This window comes from Ovis aries, chromosome 2, assembly GCF_016772045.2.
Source record: "Ovis aries strain OAR_USU_Benz2616 breed Rambouillet chromosome 2, ARS-UI_Ramb_v3.0, whole genome shotgun sequence".
In the NCBI taxonomy this organism is placed as follows: Eukaryota; Metazoa; Chordata; class Mammalia; order Artiodactyla; family Bovidae; genus Ovis; species Ovis aries.
In genome coordinates this window covers 82,213,735-82,233,425 of record NC_056055.1, presented here as the reverse complement: position 1 = coordinate 82,233,425, position 19,691 = coordinate 82,213,735, and the positions used below count along the sequence as shown (strand labels likewise).

Sequence of the window (19,691 nt, the reverse complement as noted above, 5' to 3'; positions counted from 1 at the left end):
TATAATTTGGGGAGAAATCTTTTCAAAATCCTTGTGAGATATATATACTACAAAGCCAGAAGTGAATGAAACCTCAAATAATTACCTGATAAATTGATCCTTCTAAGATGTTAACCTGAACTGTTTCTTTCCTACATACACTGCTTTGGTGTTTGCAGTGTATTTTCAGGGAAATTGAGCTTAGCCAATATGGTAGGCAGACTAACCTGCATGCATCCTCATTTCTTTCTTCTTGACTCTATCCCGGGTTTGTTCAGATATTCGTCATTCTTCAATATCAGAGGGAATCCTGATTGGAGTAAGTCAATCAATTTGAATTTTCCTGTCATCCAAGAGTGGATTCTTTCCCTAAAGAACCCAGTCAAACAGAAAGGAAAGACATATGTACATGCTGGGAGATAAGCATCTCTCCCCCTCCTGTAGATCATATATCTATCAAGTCTGCCGCTCCGTTTCTTGCAGTCATCTTGTGATGATTATGAGAGACAACATGAAGACAAAGATTGTGCCCAAAATGTAGTCAAATACAAAGACAGAAAGACATATGTCTTTGCTGACTTCATTGAATTGCTAAATAAATCTCACAAACTGCCCTCTAATTCTTTTTATGTGATACAATACATTTCTTGATATTTAAAGACAGTTTTTGCAAGTGAAAGCATTCTAAGTGATAGGCCATTTGTTACTGAGTCACAATAGATTGGGCCACGTATTGATCAGAGCATGAGCCAGTCAAGTTATCTATAGTAAAAGCATGAGATGACTCATGCTTTGATGCTGGCTTAGCAAGCACTCTGCTCTCTGGTAGTACTGAGGTCAGAGCAAGCTGACTTTATCATACTATACTTTGGGGAAGCATAATTAGAAATGTCATTTACAGGGTGCGTTTTATAGGCCATATACTTTTTTAATACATTTACATGGATTAGTCTTATTAAATTTGTCTAAAATCTCCCATAAAATATGGAAAAGTAACTAACTCTAGTGTACATATGAGGAAACTTCGTTCTTAGGCACAGAGCGATGAAGACACTTTCCCTTTGCCATGCATTCGATCAGCAATGGGGCAGGAAGTTCTAAGTCCTAAAGACGTTTGTTAACAGAAACACTGTGTTTTAAAAAATAAGCGCTTCCAAGGGAGAAGGAAGAGCTGGGAGATAGCAATGTCATACACACATTTCAATAATGATATTTTCCTACAAAAATATAATAATAAAATTATGTGTAGAGTTCTATGTGAACATATGTATAAGCAAAGATCACTGAGGGGAAAAAAATATGTGTTTCTGGATTATATTAAGCTTTGGCTCAATACAGTACTTTTTGTATTAACATGGGTACTATTATTAGCTTAGACTTACTTATACATTCTTTTTTATTGTATTAAAAACATATAATATAAGATCTTCCTTCTTACATTTTCAAGTGTATGGTACAGTATTGTGAATTAAGCACAGTGTTGTAGAGAATATCTCTACAACTGTCTCATCTTGCGTGATCAAAACTTTAATCTCATTAGAACAACAACTCCCCATTTCCCTCCCCCCTCCAGCTTTTGGCAACCAACATTCTCCTTTCTGCTTCAATGAATTTGACTACTTTAGATATCTCATATAAGTAGAATCATGTGATTGAGCATAAGCATTTTACTGAGCTTAATATCCCCAAGATTCATCCCCATTAGGCCATATGACAAAATTTTTTTTTCCTTTTATGGCAGAATAATAGTCCATTGTGTATATGTGTATCTGTATGTGTGTATGTATATATATATATTTTTAAAAAACACCATATTTTCTTAATGCATTCATCTGTCAATGGACATTTAGATTGTTTCCACCTTTTGACTCTTGTGAGCCATGCTGCAAAGAACATGGAAGTGTAGTTGTCTTTTTGAGATCTGACTTCAATTCTTTTGGATAAATACCTAGAATAGGATTGCTGCATTAAACTATTAAGATTTTGAAGAATCCCTTTACTATTCTCCATATGCACCACCAACAGTGCACCAGGTTACAATTTGTCTACTTCCTTCCCAACAGATTATTTTCATTTTAAATAATTATTATTCTACCAGGTGTGAGATAATATTTCATTGTAACTTTGATTTGCATTTTCATGATAATTAGTAATGTTAAGTATCCTTTCATATACCCAATGATCAATTATATGTTTCCACCACAGAAATGTCCAACTCTTTTGTTTATTGTTTTTTGCTAAGGACTTCCCCATTGAGTTGCAGGAACCCTTTTATATTTTGAATATTAGCCTATTATCAGATATATGGTTTGTAAATATTTTCTCACATTCTGTAAATTGCCTTATACTCCATTAATTTTTGAGAAGGAAATGGCAACCCACTCCAGTTCTTGCCTGGAAAATTTCACCAACAGAGGAACCTTGTGGGTATAGTCCATGGAGTCGGAAAGAGTCGGACATGACTGAGCGAATTAGGATGCATGCCACTAATTTACTCTGCTCCTTTTCTCTCTCTGATTTCTTTCCTATGCATAAGCTTTTGGTTTGATGTACTCCTACTTGTTTATTTTTGCTTTGATTTCTTATGTTTTGATGCTATATCCAAGAAATCATTGCCAAGACAAATGTTATAAAGCTTTTTCCTTATATTTTTTTCTAAGAGATTGTGAGTTAAAGTTTTTAATCCATTTTGAGTTGATTTTTGTGTGTGGTGTAACATAAGTCTAATTTCATTCTTTTGCATGTGAGCATACAGTTTTCCCAGCACCATTTATTAGGAACTATTCTTTCTCCATATGTATTCTTGTCACCCCTGTTAAATATTAGTTGACCTTACATGTAAGTATGAGTTTATTTCTGGGCTGTTTATATAATTCTATTGGTCTGTGTCCCTGTTTATGCTCATGCTATATTATTTTGATTACTAAAACTTTGCAATATATTTTATGTTTATGATTATGTTTTAGATATTAAGAGATTCATTTTAAGGATTGCTTCATGCAGTTGTGGATTCTGTCAAGGTTGAAATCTGGAGAGACCAGTAGGTTGAAAATCAGGCAGGGGTTGATGCTGCTGGTTTGAAGCAGAATGTCTCCTTTGGGAAATCTGTTTTTGAAGACCTTCAACTGATAGGATGAAGTTCACCTACATTATGGAGTAAAGTCTCACTTATTTAATGTCAGCTGATTTGTAGGTTTTAACCACATCTACAGAAAAGTTATGACCAACCTAGATAGCATATTCAAAAGCAGAGACATTACTTTGCCAACTAAGGTCTGTCTAGTCAAGACGATGGTTTTTCCAGTAGTCATGTATGGATGTGAGAGTTGGACTGTGAAGAAAGCTGAGCGCCGAAGAATTGATACTTTTGAACTGTGGTGTTGGAGAAGACTCTTGCGAGTCCCTTGGACTGCAAGGAGATCCAACCAGTCCATTCTGAAGGAGATCAACCCTGGGATTTCTTTGGAAGGAATGATGCTAAAGCTGAAACTCCAGTACTTTGGCCACCTCATGCGAAGAGTTGACTCATTGGAAAAGACTCTGATGCTGGGAAGGATTGGGGGCAGGAGGAGAAGGGGCCGACAGAGGATGAGATGGCTGGATGGCATCACTGACTTGATGGACGTGAGTCTGAGTGAACTCTGGGAGTTGGTGATGGACAGGGAGGCCTGGCGTGCTGCAATTCATGGGGTTGCAAAGAGTCGTACATGGCTAAGAGACTGAACTGAACTGAACCACATCTACAAGACACTTTCTCAGTATCACTGAGACTAGCATTTGATTAAATGATGGAATATGATAACCTAGCCAAGTTGACCATAAACTAGCCATTGCAAATGTGAATTTTGAAGGAGAGAGATGAAAATTGTAAATGGAAATGGCTACAACCCAGAGGGACTGATCATTTTCCCTTTAAGAAATTAAGAAACACAGGCATAGACACACAGAAGACACACACACAACTCGCTCCTATGCCTAAGAACAAAACACTTAGAATCCAGAATACTACTATTTTATGTCATAATCTGTGGTAACAGGCCCTAGATGATCCTCAGTAATCCTTACTTTCTAGTATTTGCATTTTTGTGTAATCTCCCCTTGAGTGTGGCAAGACCTGTGACTTATTTCTAATGACTTGACTTTAAGAAAGGTCACAGGACATCACTCTAGTTATAAAAACCTTATCTATATAAGCCTCTGTTTTCCATGAAGATAGACTTGCTCTAGATATTCTGCTTGTTGGCTTAAGTTAGTGAGCAACCACTGAGTTAGAAGTGACATCTTGCAGCTGAGGATGACCTCTGAATGAATTCCTACAACAACCTAAGTGTGCTTGGAAGCAATTCTTTCCCAGTTGAACCACCAGATGAGAACAGTCTTTATTCACAAACAGCATGACCTTCTATAAAGAAAATATGAATTCTAAAAAAAAGCTACTAGAAATAAAACATGAATTTAGTAAGGTTATAGAATATAAGGTCAGTTTACAAAATTAAACAAATAAATAAAAAACAATGGGAAATTAAAATTTTAAAAATACCATTCAACACTGTATAACAAATATAAAATGCTTTGGGATCAAACTGACAAAGATTGTGCAAGGTCAATGTATAGAAAACTGTAAGACATCATTGAGAGAAATTAAAGAAGATGGAAACAAACTGAGAGATATACAAAGTTTGTGAGTCAAATGATACAATTTTTTTAGATGTCCATCCCTTTAAATTAACGTGTAGAGTCAATGCGATCTCAATCAAAGTATCAGCACAGTTTATCTGTAGGTATTTTTAAACTGATTCTAAAATTATTGTAGAAATGCAATGCAAGATGTCTGGAATAGGCAAAATAACTTTGAAAAGGAAAACAAAGTTAGAGAACTTCTTCCTAACTCCAAATATTAAAGTCATTGTATAATAATCAAAACAGTGGAGTGTTGCATAAAGATAGACCAATAGATTAATAGAACCTACAGAATCTAGAAATTGATTCGTATTTATGCACCCAACTGAAAATTCACTGGAGAAAAAATAGTCTTTTCAACATCTGGTGATAGGAAAGTTGGGAATGCCTATGCAAAAATATGAACCCTGAAATATATAAAAATTAGCATGTAATGAATATAATTTTTTTGAAATTTAGCTTTAATGGTTATATAATCAATTTACAATATGTTAGTTCCAGGTATACAGCAGAATGATTCAGTTTTATGTGTATATGAGTGTGTGTGTGGGTATGTATATTCTTTTCCAGGCTATTTTTCATTATAGGCTGTTATAAGAAATTGAATATAGTGTCCTATACTATACAGTGCATAATGTTTGTTTATCTATTTTACATATAGTAGTGTTCATCTGTTAATCCCAAACTTCTAATTTATCCCTTCCCCTTGATCACCATAAGTTTGTTTTTGATGTCTGTGAATCTATTGCTGTCTGTATCATAGTTTCAGATTCCACATATAAGTGATATCATATAAATTTATATTTATCTGACTCATTTCACTTAGTATGATCATCTCTAGGTTCATCCATATTGCTGCTGCTGCTGCTAAGTCACTTCAGTCATGTCTGACTCTGTGCAACCCCACAGACAGCAGTCCACCAGGCTCTCCCATCCCTGGGATTCTCCAGGCAAGAATACTGGAGTGGGTTGCCATTTCCTTCTCCAATGCATGAAAGTGAAAAGTGAAAGCGAAGCTGCTCAGTTGTGTCCGGCTTGCAGAGACCCCAGGGAATGCAGCCTACCAGGCTCCTCCATCCATGGGATTTTTCCAGGCAAGAATACTGGAGTGGGTTGCCATTGCCTTCTCCCCATATTGCTGTAAATGGCATTATTTCATTTTTTATGGCTGAGTAGTATTCCATTAGGACTTCCCTAGTGGCTCAGGTGGTAAAGAATTTGCTGTGATTAGGAGACATGGATTTGATCCCGAGCTCAGGAAGATCCCCTGGAGAAGGGAATGGCAACCCACTCCAGTATTCTTGCCTGGGAAATTCCATGGACAGAGGAGCCTGGTGGGTTGCAGTCAGTCCATGAGGTCACAAGAACTGGACATGACTTAGGGACTAAACCACCACTACCGCATCACATGTGTGTGTACACACACACACACACACACACACACACACACACACACATATATCTATGTATAGTGGTATATATGTGTGTGTGTATATATATATATATAGTGACATATGTCGGTGTATTTGTGTGTGTGTGTGTGTGTATATACACACACACCCCACCTCATCTTTATTCATTTATCCCTTGATGGACATTTAGGTTGCTTTCATTTCTTGGCTACTATAAATAGTGCTGCAGTGAACATTGGGATGGATGAATATTTTCAAATTAGACTTTTGGCTTATCTAGTTACATGCCCAAGAGTGGGATTTCTGGATCATACAATAACTCTAATTTTAGTTTTTCTTAAGAAAACTCCATACTGTTTTTTGTGGGGACTATACTTGATTTACAGTCCCACCAACAGTGTAAGAGGTTACCTTTTTCTAAACACCCTCTCCAGCATGTATTATAGACTTTCTGATGTTCATCCTGACTGATGTGTGGTGATACCTCATTTCCATTTTGATTGGCATTTCTCTAATAGTTAACCACAGTAAGCATCTTTTAATGTGCCTTTTGACCATCTGTATGTCTTCTTTGGAGAAATGCCTATTTAGGTCTTCTGCTCATTTTGTGATTGGGTTGTCCTTTTGATATTGAACTGTATGAGGAGTTTGTATAATTTGGAGATTAATCCCTTGTTGCTTACATCATTTGCAAATATTTTCTCCTATTTTATAGATTATCTTTTTGTTTTGTTTATGGTTTCCTTTGCTATGTAAAAGCTTTTAAGTATAATTAGGTCCCATTTGTTTACTTTTGCTTTTGTTTCCATTACTTTAGGAGATGGGTCCAAAAAGAATAGTGCTATAATTTATGTCAGAGAGTATCTTGCCTATGTTTTCTTCTAGGAGTTTTATAGTATCTAATCTTACATTTAGGTCTTTAATCCATTTTGAGTTTACTTTTGTATCTGATGTTAGAGAATATTCTTATTTCTTCCTTTTACAAGTTACATATACTTTATTTTTTTTTTATTTTAGTTTTTTATTTTTTAAATTTTAAAATCTTTAATTCTTACATGCATTCCCAAACATGAACCCCCCTCCCACCTCTCTCCCCATAACATTTTTCTGGGTCATCCCCATGCACCAGCCCCAAGCATGCTGTATCCTGCGTCAGACATAGACTGGCGATTCAATTCACATGATAGTATACATGTTAGAATGTCATTCTCCCAAATCATCCCACCCTCTCCCTCTCCCTCTGAGTCCAAAAGTCCGTTATACACATCTGTGTCTCTTTCCCTGTCTTGCATACAGGGTCGTCATTGCCATCTTCCTAAATTCCATATATATGTGTTAGTATACTGTATTGGTGTTTTTCTTTCTGGCTTACTTCACTCTGTATAATCGGCTCCAGTTTCATCCATCTCATCAGAACTGATTCAAATGAATTCTTTTTAACGGCTGAGTAATACTCCATTGTGTATATGTACCACAGCTTTCTTATCCATTCATCTGCTGATGGACATCTAGGTTGTTTCCATGTCCTGGCTATTATAAACAGTGCTGCGATGAACATTGGGATACATGTGTCTCTTTCAATTCTGGACTTTAAATCAGAGGTGTGAGATGTCAATTTGTTCTTTCTCAAGATTACTTTGCTATTTGTTGTCTTTTGTAGTTCCATATGAATCTGAAGAATTTTTTTTTTCTATTTTTGTTAAAGAAAGCTTTTGGGATTTTTATAGGAATTGCATTGAATCTATAGTTTACTTTGGTTTACGGATATTTGAACAATATTAAGTCTTCCAATTCATAAATTCAGCTTGTCTTACTGTTTATCTATGTCTTTAATTTCTATCAACAATGTTTTATAGTTCCCTTGTACAAATATTTGACTAGTGGTTGTTTATTCCTAAGTATTTTATTCTTTTTGATGTTATTATAAATGAGATTATTTTCTTAGTTTAATTTTCAGATTGCTTATTGGTATTTGGTAAAAAGCACAACAAAATTTTAATGTCTATTTTGTGCCCTACAATTTTATTGGATACATTAATTCTAACAACTTTTTGTGGACTCTTTAGGCTTTTCTACATATAGCAGCATCTCATCTACAAACATAAGTTTAAGTTTACTTCTTTCTTTATGATTAGAATGTTTTATTTATTTTTCTTGCCTAATTGCTCTGGCTAGGATTTCCAATACTATGTAAATAGAAGTGGTCAAAGTGGACATCCTTGCCTTGTTCCTGATTTAGAGGAAGAGATTTCAGTTTTTCACTAAGTATGATCTAGCTGTAGGCTCTTCACATACAGTTGAACCTTGAAGCACATGGATTTAAATTGCATGATTCTATGTATACCTGAATTTTTTTTTCAATAAGTAGAGTACTATATGATCAATGTTGGTTGAATCCACAGATGCAGGACTGCAGATATGGAGAACTGACTATGGGACTTGAATATCTATGGATTTTGGTGTCTGCAGCAGTTCCTATAACCAATTCCCCCCAGCTACCAAGGTATGACCTATATGGATTTTTGATTGTCCAGGTAAGTAGCCCCCCTAACCCTTGCATATTTCAAGGATCAACTGCACATGGTCTTCATTATATTGAGGTAACATCTTTCTATTTTTAGCTTGTTGAGTTTCTTTATAATGAAAGTTTGTTGAATTTTGTCAAATGATTTTTCTGCATTTATTGAGATAATCATGTGATTTTCATTCTTCATTCTATTAATGTGCTTTATTACATTGATTTGTTTTCATTTGTTGAAACATCTTTGCATTCCAGGGATATACCTGTTTGGCCATGGTGTATAATCCTTTTAATGTGCTGTTGAATTCAGTTTACTAGTATTAACACTTTATTGAGGGTTTTTGCATCTCTGTTCATTAGGGATATCAACCTATAGTTTTCTTTTCTAATAGTGTCTTTTTCTGCTTTTGTTATCAAGATAATGAAGTCCTCATAAAATGAATTTGGAAATATTCCGTGATCTTCAAATTTTTGGAAGAGGTTGGGAAGGATTGGTGTTAATTCTTCCGCAAAATGTTTGGTAAAATTCACCAGTGAAGCCATTAGTCCTAGGCTTCTCTTTGTTGAAAGATTATTGAGTACTGTTTCACTCTCCCATTAGTTATAGGTCTGTTCAGATTTTGTACATCTTTATGATTCTTGTTGGTAGGTTGTATGTTTCTGGGAAATTATCTGTTTCTTCTATATTATATGATTTGTTCACATATATAGGTGCTGATAGTTGTTATTTAAGATCCTGTACTTATCTGTCACTTTAGTTGCATTGGGTCTTTTAAAATTTTTCATATTATCTGAATCTTCTCTCTTTTTCTTTTGGTCTAGCTAAGACTGTATACATTCTGTATATGTCTGTTTGGTTCATTTAATCTAGTGTTATTTAACTATTCTGTTTTCTTAATGATCTGTCTGGATATTCCAACCATTACTGAAAGTGGAATATTTAAATCTGCTAACATTATGTTGTCTAAGCCCTTTTAATTTTGTCAGTGCTTGCTTCACATGTATAGCTGTTCTGGTGTTGGATACTTATATAATTATAATTATTATATCTTCCTGGTGAATTGACCCTTTTATCATGATAAAATATCCTTTTTTGTCATTTATGACAGTTTTTAAATTAAAATAAATTTGTATGATATAATTTTGTCCACCCCTGTTCTCTTTGTGTTACTATTTGCATGGAATATTTTTCCATCCTTTCACTTTTACACTGAAAGTGTCAAAGATTTATCCTTAAATCCAGAATGAGTCCTTGTAGATATCATATGATTGGATGTTGTTGTTGTCTAATCCAGTCTGTCACTTTACGTCTTTAGAAGAAGGGGTTCAATCTGTTTACATTTAAAGTTACTATTGATAGAGAAAGACTTACTATTACCATTTTGTCAGTTGTTTTCTGTCTGTCATATAGTTCTTTTGTTCTTCTTTTCTTCACTTTCTTTCTTTGTGTTTCATTTATTTTTTTTTGTAGTGATATGTTTTGATACTTTTCTTATTCTCTTTTGTGTATTTTCTATAGGTATTTTGTGATTGTCATGGGCTTTCATGCTTACACAAAACATAACAATCTCTTTTAAGCTGATAACTTCTTGAATTCAGTTGCATATGAAAACACTTTTGTTTTTCTCCCACCACCAAATTTTATGTTGTTGGTGTCACAAATTACACAATATTATATATCCATTAATGTATTTTTGTAGCTGTTTGTTTTTACACTTTTAGTTTTTAACTTCTGTGTCAGAATTAAAAGTTATTTATGCATCACCATTCTAGTATTATATATTTGTCTATATATTTATCTTTGCCAGTGAGCTTTATATTTTCCTATGCTTTTGTGCTGCTATCTACTATCTTTCAACTTGAAGGACTCACGTTAGCACTTATAAGTGGATCGTAGTAGTGATGATCTCCCTTGAGCTTTTACTTATCTGAAAAAGTCTGTATCTCTCCTTCACTTTTTAAAGACAAATTTTTTACAGCTATTTAAGTTTCACAGAAAAGTTGAGGGGAAGGTGCAGAAATATCTCATATACTGCCCCTACAAATGCACAGCCTATACCATTATCAACATCTTCTACCAGAGAGGTACATTTGTTACCATTGATGAATCCGCATTGACATATAATCATCCAAAGTCTATAGTTTACATTTGTACTTGATGTGGTACACTCTATGTGTTTTGACAAATGTATAATGACATGTATCCATCATTATAGTATCACAGAGAGTAGCTACTGCTGTAAAACTCCACTGTGTTCTGTCTGTTTGTCCCTCCCTTACACATTATTCCTGGCAATCACTGATCTTTTCATTTTTTCTGAAGCAGCAGCCAGTTGTCTAGTTATTATTATTATTATTATTTTGCTCTTAGTAACCCCCAGTCCACTGTATGCTGGGACCCTCTGGGACAGCTAAGAAAGAACCTAGTCTCTCAAGCAGCCCCCCTCACCTCCATAGAGTCAGGACATTTGGGGAAGAGTCCAGTCTTCACTTTCTCTCCCTAGGAATAAGCTAGAAACTTGGAATTTCCTCATGATCATGGAGCACTGTGCCAGAGGAAGGGACTATGGTGAAACTGTACCAGACATTTTGCTATTAGCTTCTATATAGTTAGTTTTACATTTGTCTGGAGATAAAGGAAACTCTTAACTGACCTAAAAGATTTCTCACATATGAAATTGTTATGTTGTTGAATTAGTGTCCTCATGGTAGAAGGTATGTCTGGGAATTTCTATTCCACCAACTTGCTGATCTCACTACCTTCTTTCACATTCTTATTACTGTTTTAATTTATTCTTGTGGTAATACATATTATCATTCAAAGCAAATGTGTTGCTGTTGAGATACCTGTTTTTCCCTTTTCTTTCTCCCACATTGTCAGTTCTGGATTATGTGTATTATAACCAATTATGGTATGTATAATAGACCCTTGAACTTGTACATAAAAGCATTGAGTAATAAAAATATAACAGTACATTGATAGCATGATCAAAATTAGAAGAAGAGAATTCACTACCAGGAAAATTACCAAAATATTTCAAAATATAGATTAGAAATAAACAGAGAAATGAATAATGGGCCTGCAGGGCTCAGAGAAAATATGAAGAGCAAAATGAAATCATTACAAAGATGAGAAACAAGTTTAAATTCACAAACATAGACTGAAACATGACTTAAAGGAGCTAGTAGAGGAGCCTCCTATCAGAAGATGGAGTAGACCAGTTTTTCCTTATTCCTATTACTAAATACAACTCAAAGCCTTGGGTATTATATATAAAACAAAATAAAAAGAATATGAAAAGTAAATAGAATCCTCCCTCCCCGTGCAAATCCACACACAGATGATATTAGAGAACATTGAGTATACAGCTGGAACTTTTGTCATCTTCACTTGGAAAAATAAAGTCCTGATCCTCCTTACTTGTGTTGGTGGAGATGACATGAGATGTCTGTTCACCCATTTCCACCCCTTTATAACAAGGAGCACTCCTTTCTATGTCAATCGAGGCTAAGTGGGGAACCTGAACTTCCAACAGTCAGTAATAAGGCAGCACCTCCCTTCGTTTGGCATAGCATTATCATGTACAGCCAGATAAAATATGTCTGAGTAAGATTTAGAATATTATAACAGAATATTAAAATTTCTGTTTCAGTAAAAGTCACTCATCATAGTGAAGTTCTAAACTGAATAATAATAATTAAAAAAAAGCCAATAGATGCAATTCTTGCATTTGAGCCATGAGGGAAGAGATTTGAATTCTGTAATAAAGATTTAAAGCATCTATGATAAGAATGCTTTAGTAAGCAATTAGAAATGTACTTGAAGAAATGAAAAATAGATAATCTCAGGAAAGAAATGGAAAAGATGCAGATATAAAAAGGAACCAAAAAGAAATTTTGAACTGAAAAATATAATAATAATTAAGCCACAGTCATCAAGACAGTATGGTACTGGCACAAAGACAGAAATATAGATCAATGGAACAAAATAGAAAGCCCAGAGATAAATCCACACACCTATGGACACCTTATCTTTGACAAAGGAGGCAAGAATATATGATGGAGTAAAGACAATCTCTTTAACAAGTGGTGCTGGGAAAACTGGTCAACCACTTGTAAAAGAATGAAACTAGATCACTTTCTAACACCGCACACAAAAATTAACTCAAAATGGATTAAAGATCTAAATGTAAGATCAGAAACTATAAAACTCCTAGAGGAGAACATAGGCAAAACACTCTCAGACATAAATCACAGCAGGATCCTCTATGATCCACCTCCCAGAATTCTGGAAATAAAAGCAAAAATAAACAAATGGGATCTAATTAAAATTAAAAGCTTCTGCACAACAAAGGAAAATATAAGCAAGGTGAAAAGACAGCCTTCTGAATGGGAGAAAATAATAGCAAATGAAGCAACTGACAAACAACTCATCTCAAAAATATACAAGCAACTTATGCAGCTCAATTTCAGAAAAATAAACAACCCAATCAAAAAATGGGCCAAAGAACTAAATAGACATTTCTCCAAAGAAGACATACGAATGGCTAACAAACACATGAAAAGATGCTCAACATCACTCATTATTAGAGAAATGCAAATCAAAACCACAATGAGGTACCACTTCACACCAGTCAGAATGTCTGCGATCCAAAAATCTGCAAGCAATAAATGCTGGAGAGGGTGTGGAGAAAAGGGAACCCTCCTACACTGTTGGTGGGAATGCAAACTAGTACAGCCACTATGGAGAACAGTGTGGAGATTCCTTAAAAAATTGCAAATAGAACTACCTTATGACCCAGCAATCCCACCGCTGGGCATACACACCAAGGAAACCAGAATGGAAAGAGACACATGTACCCCAATGTTCATTGCAGCACTGTTTATAATAACCAGGACATGGAAACAACCTAGATGTCCATCAGCAGATGAATGGATAAGAAAGCTGTGGTACATATACACAATGGAGTATTACTCAGCCGTAAAAAAGAATTCATTTGAATCAGTTCTGATGAGATGGCTGAAACTGGAGCCGATTATACAGAGTGAAGTAAGCCAGAAAGAAAAACACCAGTACAGTATACTAACACATATATATGGAATTTAGGAAGAATGCAATGACGACCCTGTATGCAAGACAGGAAAAGAGACACAGATGTGTATAACGGACTTTTGGACTCAGAGGGAGAGGGAGAGGGTGGGATGATTTGGGAGAATGGCATTCTAACATGTATACTATCATGTAAGAATTGAATCGCCAGTCTATGTCTGACGCAGGATACAGCATGCTTGGGGCTGGTGCATGGGGATGACCCAGAGAGATGTTATGGGGAGGGGGGTTCATGTTTGGGAACGCATGTAAGAATTAAAGATTTTAAAATTTAAAAAATAAAAAACTGAAGAAAAAAAAAAAGAAACTGGATAGGATCAACGGCAAGATGAATCCACAATGAAGGGCATTTAAGAAAGAAACAGCAAACTTGAAAATAAGTGATAGAATTTATGCTTCCTAAATAACACAGAGAAAACACTGAAAAATAAAAATAACCTCAGAAAGCTGTGATACTATAACAAAAGATTGAACATTTGTGTCATTAGAGTCCTAGATGCAGAAAAGAGAGAGAGCAGGACTGAAAAGACTTGAAGAATTGCAACCAAAGCTTCTCATATTTAGCAAATGACACAAACTTATGAATTCAAGAGGCCAAGTAAACACCCCAAATCACCAACCTGAAGAATTCCACACAAAGAAATATCAAACTTAAGACAACTAAAAGCAAGGAATAAAGTCTTAAAATATATAATTTCTCTTTCACAACTTATCCACTGATTAAAAAAAAATCTGAATTATAGTTAAGTTCCATCACAATAATTTGGAGGTCAGAAATTTTTCATATGCAGAAAGAAAAGAACTGTCAATACAAAATTTTATGTCCAGTAAAAATATCTTTTAGAAATAAGGGTGAAAATTAATGTATCTTTAGATAAAGAAAAAGCAAGATAATTTTCCATCAAGATCTACCTTAAAAGAATTTTTCTAAACAGAAATGATAAAAGATGCTATCTTTAAATATTAGGAAGAAAGTACATAATAAGCAAAATATGGATAAATAAAATCAACTTTCTTTTTCATATTGTGTTTTCTACATTATGTTTGATAGCTGAAACAAAAATATAATATTGTCATTGTGGTATGTAGAGGAAATATTTACAACAATCATATTAAAAATGCAGGAGGGTATAGGGAGATTAGTTTTCCATATTTCAGCTGAGCTGGGTGAATGATGACAGTAGTAGTCTGTGTAAGTTATGTATATATTATGAATGCATCAAGCAACCACCAAAAAATGATATGAAAAGAGACATACTCAAAAATACTATAAATATATCAAAAATTGGAATCTAAAATTTTTTAACCTACAAGGAGTTAGGGGAAACATCAGAAAAACAAAAAACAGGGATACAAGTGGAAAACAAAAATTAGAATGCACACTTGAACCTTAGACATCAATAATTATATTAAATGAAATGGCATAAGTATACCAATTAAAAGACAGAGATTGGTAGAGCATTAAGACATGATCCATGTATGTGTCATCTTCAAAATACTCAGTATAACAATATGTTGTTCAGTTGCTCAGTCATGTCATGTCCAACTCTGCAACCCTGTGAACTGCAGCATACCAGGCTTCCCTGTCCTTCACCATCTCCTGGAGATTGCTCAAGCTCTTGTCCATCGAGTCGGTGATACCATCCAACTATCTTATCCTCTGTTGTCCCCTTCTCCTGTCTTCAGTCTTTCCCAGCATCAGAGTCTTTTCTAATGAGTCAGCCCTTCGCATCAGGTGGCCAAAGTATTGGAGCTTCAGCTTCAGCATCAGCCCTTTCAATGATTATTCAGGATTGATTTCCTTGAGGATTGACTAGGGAACATTTTATATTATGTGAACATTAAACAAAGGAAGGCAGGAGTTATTATATTAATGTTGAATTAAAGAGTCATTAGAACAAAGGAAATTACCAGAGACAGATGAAGATATTATGTGATAAATCAGTCAATCCACCATGAAAATATAGAAATCCTAAGTGTGTATGTACCAAATAACAGAGCTATAAGATATGTGAAATAGAACCGGAATGAGCAACAGTAAAATTTACAATTATTATGAGAATATCAAAACACTTCTCTCAGCCAATTGAAAAAATGGACAGATTACTTAAATAGATATTTCTCCAAAGAATACATACATATGGCCAAGAGGCACATGAAAATATGTTCAACATCACTAATTATTAGAGAAATGCAAGTTAAAACTATAAGATATTTCCTCATAATAGTCAGAATGGCTTTCATCAAAAAATCGACAAACAATAAATGCTAGGGAGGGTGTGTAGAAAAGGGAACCCTCCTACACTGTTGGTAGTGCCACTGTGGAAAACAGTATGGAGGTTCCTTAAAAAAACTAAAAATAGTTACCATATGATCCTGCAATTCTACTCCTGGGTTATATGCAGAGAAAAACATGGTCCAAAAGGATAAATGCACCCCAGTGCTCACTGCAGCAATGTTTACAGTAAACAAGACATGGAAACGACCTAAATTGTGTATCACCAGAGAAGCAGATAAAGAAGATGTGGTACAAACATACAACAGATTATTCATCCACTAACAGGAGTGAGACAATGCCATTTGCAGCAACACGGATGGACCTAGAGATTGTCATAAGGCGTGAAATGATTCAGAGAAAGACAAATATCATATGATATAACTTATATGCTTAATCTAAAAAGAAAGGATACAAATAAACTTATTTACAAAACAGAAACAGACTCACAGACTTGGAGAATGAACTTATGGTTACTAGGGGGAAGTATGGGGAGAAGGGATAGTTCAGTTCAGTTCAGTCGCTCAGTCGTGTCTGACAATTTGGGACCCCATGAATCGCAGCACGCCAGGCCTCCCTGTTCATCACCAACTCCTGGAGTTCACTCAGACTCACGCCCATCGAGTCAGTGATGCCATCCAGCCATCTCATCCTCTGTCGTCCCCTTCTCCTCCTGCTCCCAATCCCTCCCAGCATCAGAATCTCTTCCAATGAGTCAACTCTTTGCATGAGGTAGCCAAAGTACTGGAGTTTCAGCTTTAGCATCATTCCTTCCAAAGAAATCCCAGGGCTGATCTCCTTCAGAATGGACTGGTTGGATTTCCTTGCAGTCCAAGGGACTCTTTGGAGAAGGCAATGGCACCCCACTCCAGTACTCTTGCCTGGAAAATCCCATGAACGGAGGAGCCTGGTAGGCTGCAGTCCATGGGGTTGTAAAGAGTCAGACACAACTGAGAGACTTCACTTTGACTTTTCACTTTCATGCATTGGAGAAGGAAATGGCAACCTACTCCAGTATTCTTGCCTAGAGAATCCCAGGGACAGGGGAGCCTGGTGGGCTGCCGTCTATGGGGTCGCACAGAGTCAGACATGACTGAAGCAACTTAGCAGCCAAGGGACTGTCAAGAGTCTTCTCCAACACCACAGTTCAAAAGCATCAATTCTTCAGTGCTCAGCCTTCTTCATAGTCCAACTCTCACATCCATACATGACCACTGGAAAAACCATAATGAATAACTGAATCACTTTTCTGTACACTTGAAACTATCACAAAATTGTTAATAAACTATACTCAAATATTTAAAAAAAAGATAAACAAGATCTACATATACCAAAGGGAATTATATTCACTATCAAGTAATAAACTATAATAGAAAAGAAAAAATAAAAACCGCTTATCAACAATTAGCAGAACAAGTATACATAAAAGTAGCAAGGATATGGAGGAATTCCAAAAGATCTTTACCAACAAAATCAAATTGACGTTTATAGAACATGCCACCCCCAAAAAGCATGATATGCATTCCTTTCAAGTGTTCAATGCACATACACCAAAACAGACAATACCCAGGGCCAGAAATCAAGCCTCAACAATTGTTTAAAAATGTAAACTGTATAGCATATGTTATCACATGGATGTACAATGAAATCAATCGGATTGAAATAATCAAACTAAAAAACAACAACAAAAAGAAAGCAGAAAATCTCCAAACACTTAAAAACACACTTGTAAGTAGATCCAAGAGGAGTCTCAAAGGAAATTTTGAAAAATACACTTAATTGAATCAAAATGGAAGTATAAAAATTTTGTGAGGCACAGCTAAAATGCTAAGAAGGGAATTTATAGCCTCAAAAACATACATTGGAGAAGAGGAAAAATCTCAAATCAATGATCTAAGCTTTCATCTAAAGAACTTAAAAGTTAAAAAGAAAGGTAAGCAAAAATAATGCCAATGGAAGCAGAGAAATAAGAAAGACAAGAGCAGTAGTCCATGAAATTGAAAACAGAAGCAGTAGAGAAAATCAATGAAACAAATAGTTGATTCTTTGAAGAAGTTAATAAAATTCGCACTCCTCTAGCAAGACTAACCAAGAGAAAAAGAGAGGACACAAATTACTAATGAAACAGAGCTATCGTTACAGACTGTGCAGACATCGCAGATAGTAAGGGAATATCACAAACAAATCTATGCACATAAATTTGACAATTTAGATAAAATGTACCAATCCCTCGGAGAATTCAAGTTACCAAAACACACATAATAGTAAATAGATCATTTGAATAGTCCTTTAACTATTGAATATTGAACTGGTAATTTAAAAATTTTCCAAAATAGAAATCCGCAGGCCCAAGTAGTTTTACTGGAGAATTCCGCCAAACTTTAAAGAAGCAGCACCATTTCTCCACAATTTACTTGCTCTGACCTCAGGGTTTGTGTCCCCCCATACTTCACATGCTGCAATCATAATGCCCAGCATGATGGTGTTAGGAGGCAGGTATTCGATGGACATGAGTTTGAGTGAACTCCAGGAGTTTGTGATGGACAGGGAGGCCTGGCGTGCTGCAATTATGGGGTCGCAAAGAGTCGGACACGACTGAGTGACTGAACTGAACTGAACTGAACTTTGAAATGAGATTAAGTCATAAGAGCAGAACCCTCACAATGAGATTAATACTCTTACAAAAGAGATCCCATGGAGCTCCCCAGACCTTTCCACCCTGTGAGGATGCAAGAAGTCTGCAATGAGAAGAGAGTGCTCACCCAACTGTTGTTAGCACCCTGATCTCAGACTTCCAGCCTTCAGAACTGTGAGAAATAAAGTTCTGTTGTTTATCAGCCAGCCAATCTGTTATAGCAGCCCAAACAGACTGAGAACCCTATGGAAAATAGAAGATAAAGATACAGGTTCCAATTTGTGTCATGAAGCTGCTGCTGCTGCTGCTACTGCTGCTGCTAAGTCGCTTCAGTCATTTCTGATCCTGTGCGACCCCATGGATGGCAGCCCACCAGGCTCCTCCATCCCTGGGATTCTCCAGGCAAGAATACTGGATTGGGTTGCCATTTCCTTCCGCAATGCATGCTGCATGCAAAGTCGCTTCAGTCGTGTCCGACTCTGTGAGACCCCATGGACAGCAGCCCACCAGGCTCCTATGTCCACAGGATTCTCCAGGCAAGAATACAGGACTGGGTTGCCATTTCCTTCTCCAAATGAAGCTGGTATTACCCTAATACCAAGAAAACAACAAAACACAGTTACACACCACTATTCCTATTGACTATAGATTTTTAAAAAATCTTTAACAAAATATTAGAAAATGAAACTTGGAAACATACGCAAAGATTTATGTACCTCAACCAAGTGGGTTTATTCCAAGAATACAAGGCTGGTTCAATATCAATCAAAGTCACCTGCTATATTAAAAGAATAAAGAATAAATAGCACATGATCATATCCATTGATGCAGGAAGAGCATTTGACAAAATTCAACATCTATTCAGTTATAAATGTGAAAAAGTAGTTCTAGAGAAGAACTTACTCGATGTCATTAAGCACATCTACAAAAGTCCCATAGCTAACTTTATATTGACACTTAATAATGAAAGACTGAATTCTTTCCCCACAAAATGAGGAACTAAGAAATACACCTAATGTGTCTCAAGTAGGAGATTTGGGAGCTACTCAGACATCAACTCTGAGGGGACAGTATTTTGT

General features: G+C 35.7%; 1 protein-coding gene across 6 annotated transcripts in view; it reads left to right on the top strand.

Moving 5' to 3' along the window:
* Positions 1-19,691, top strand: part of MPDZ (multiple PDZ domain crumbs cell polarity complex component) — a 668,265-nt gene that overhangs the window by 45,245 nt on the left and 603,329 nt on the right. For all 6 annotated transcript variants that reach the window (XM_060409464.1, XM_060409468.1, XM_060409467.1 and 3 more), the window contains one exon: positions 8,474-8,574. The gene's annotated coding sequence lies outside the window, so the exon portion shown is untranslated. The remainder of the gene's footprint in view (positions 1-8,473; positions 8,575-19,691) is intronic.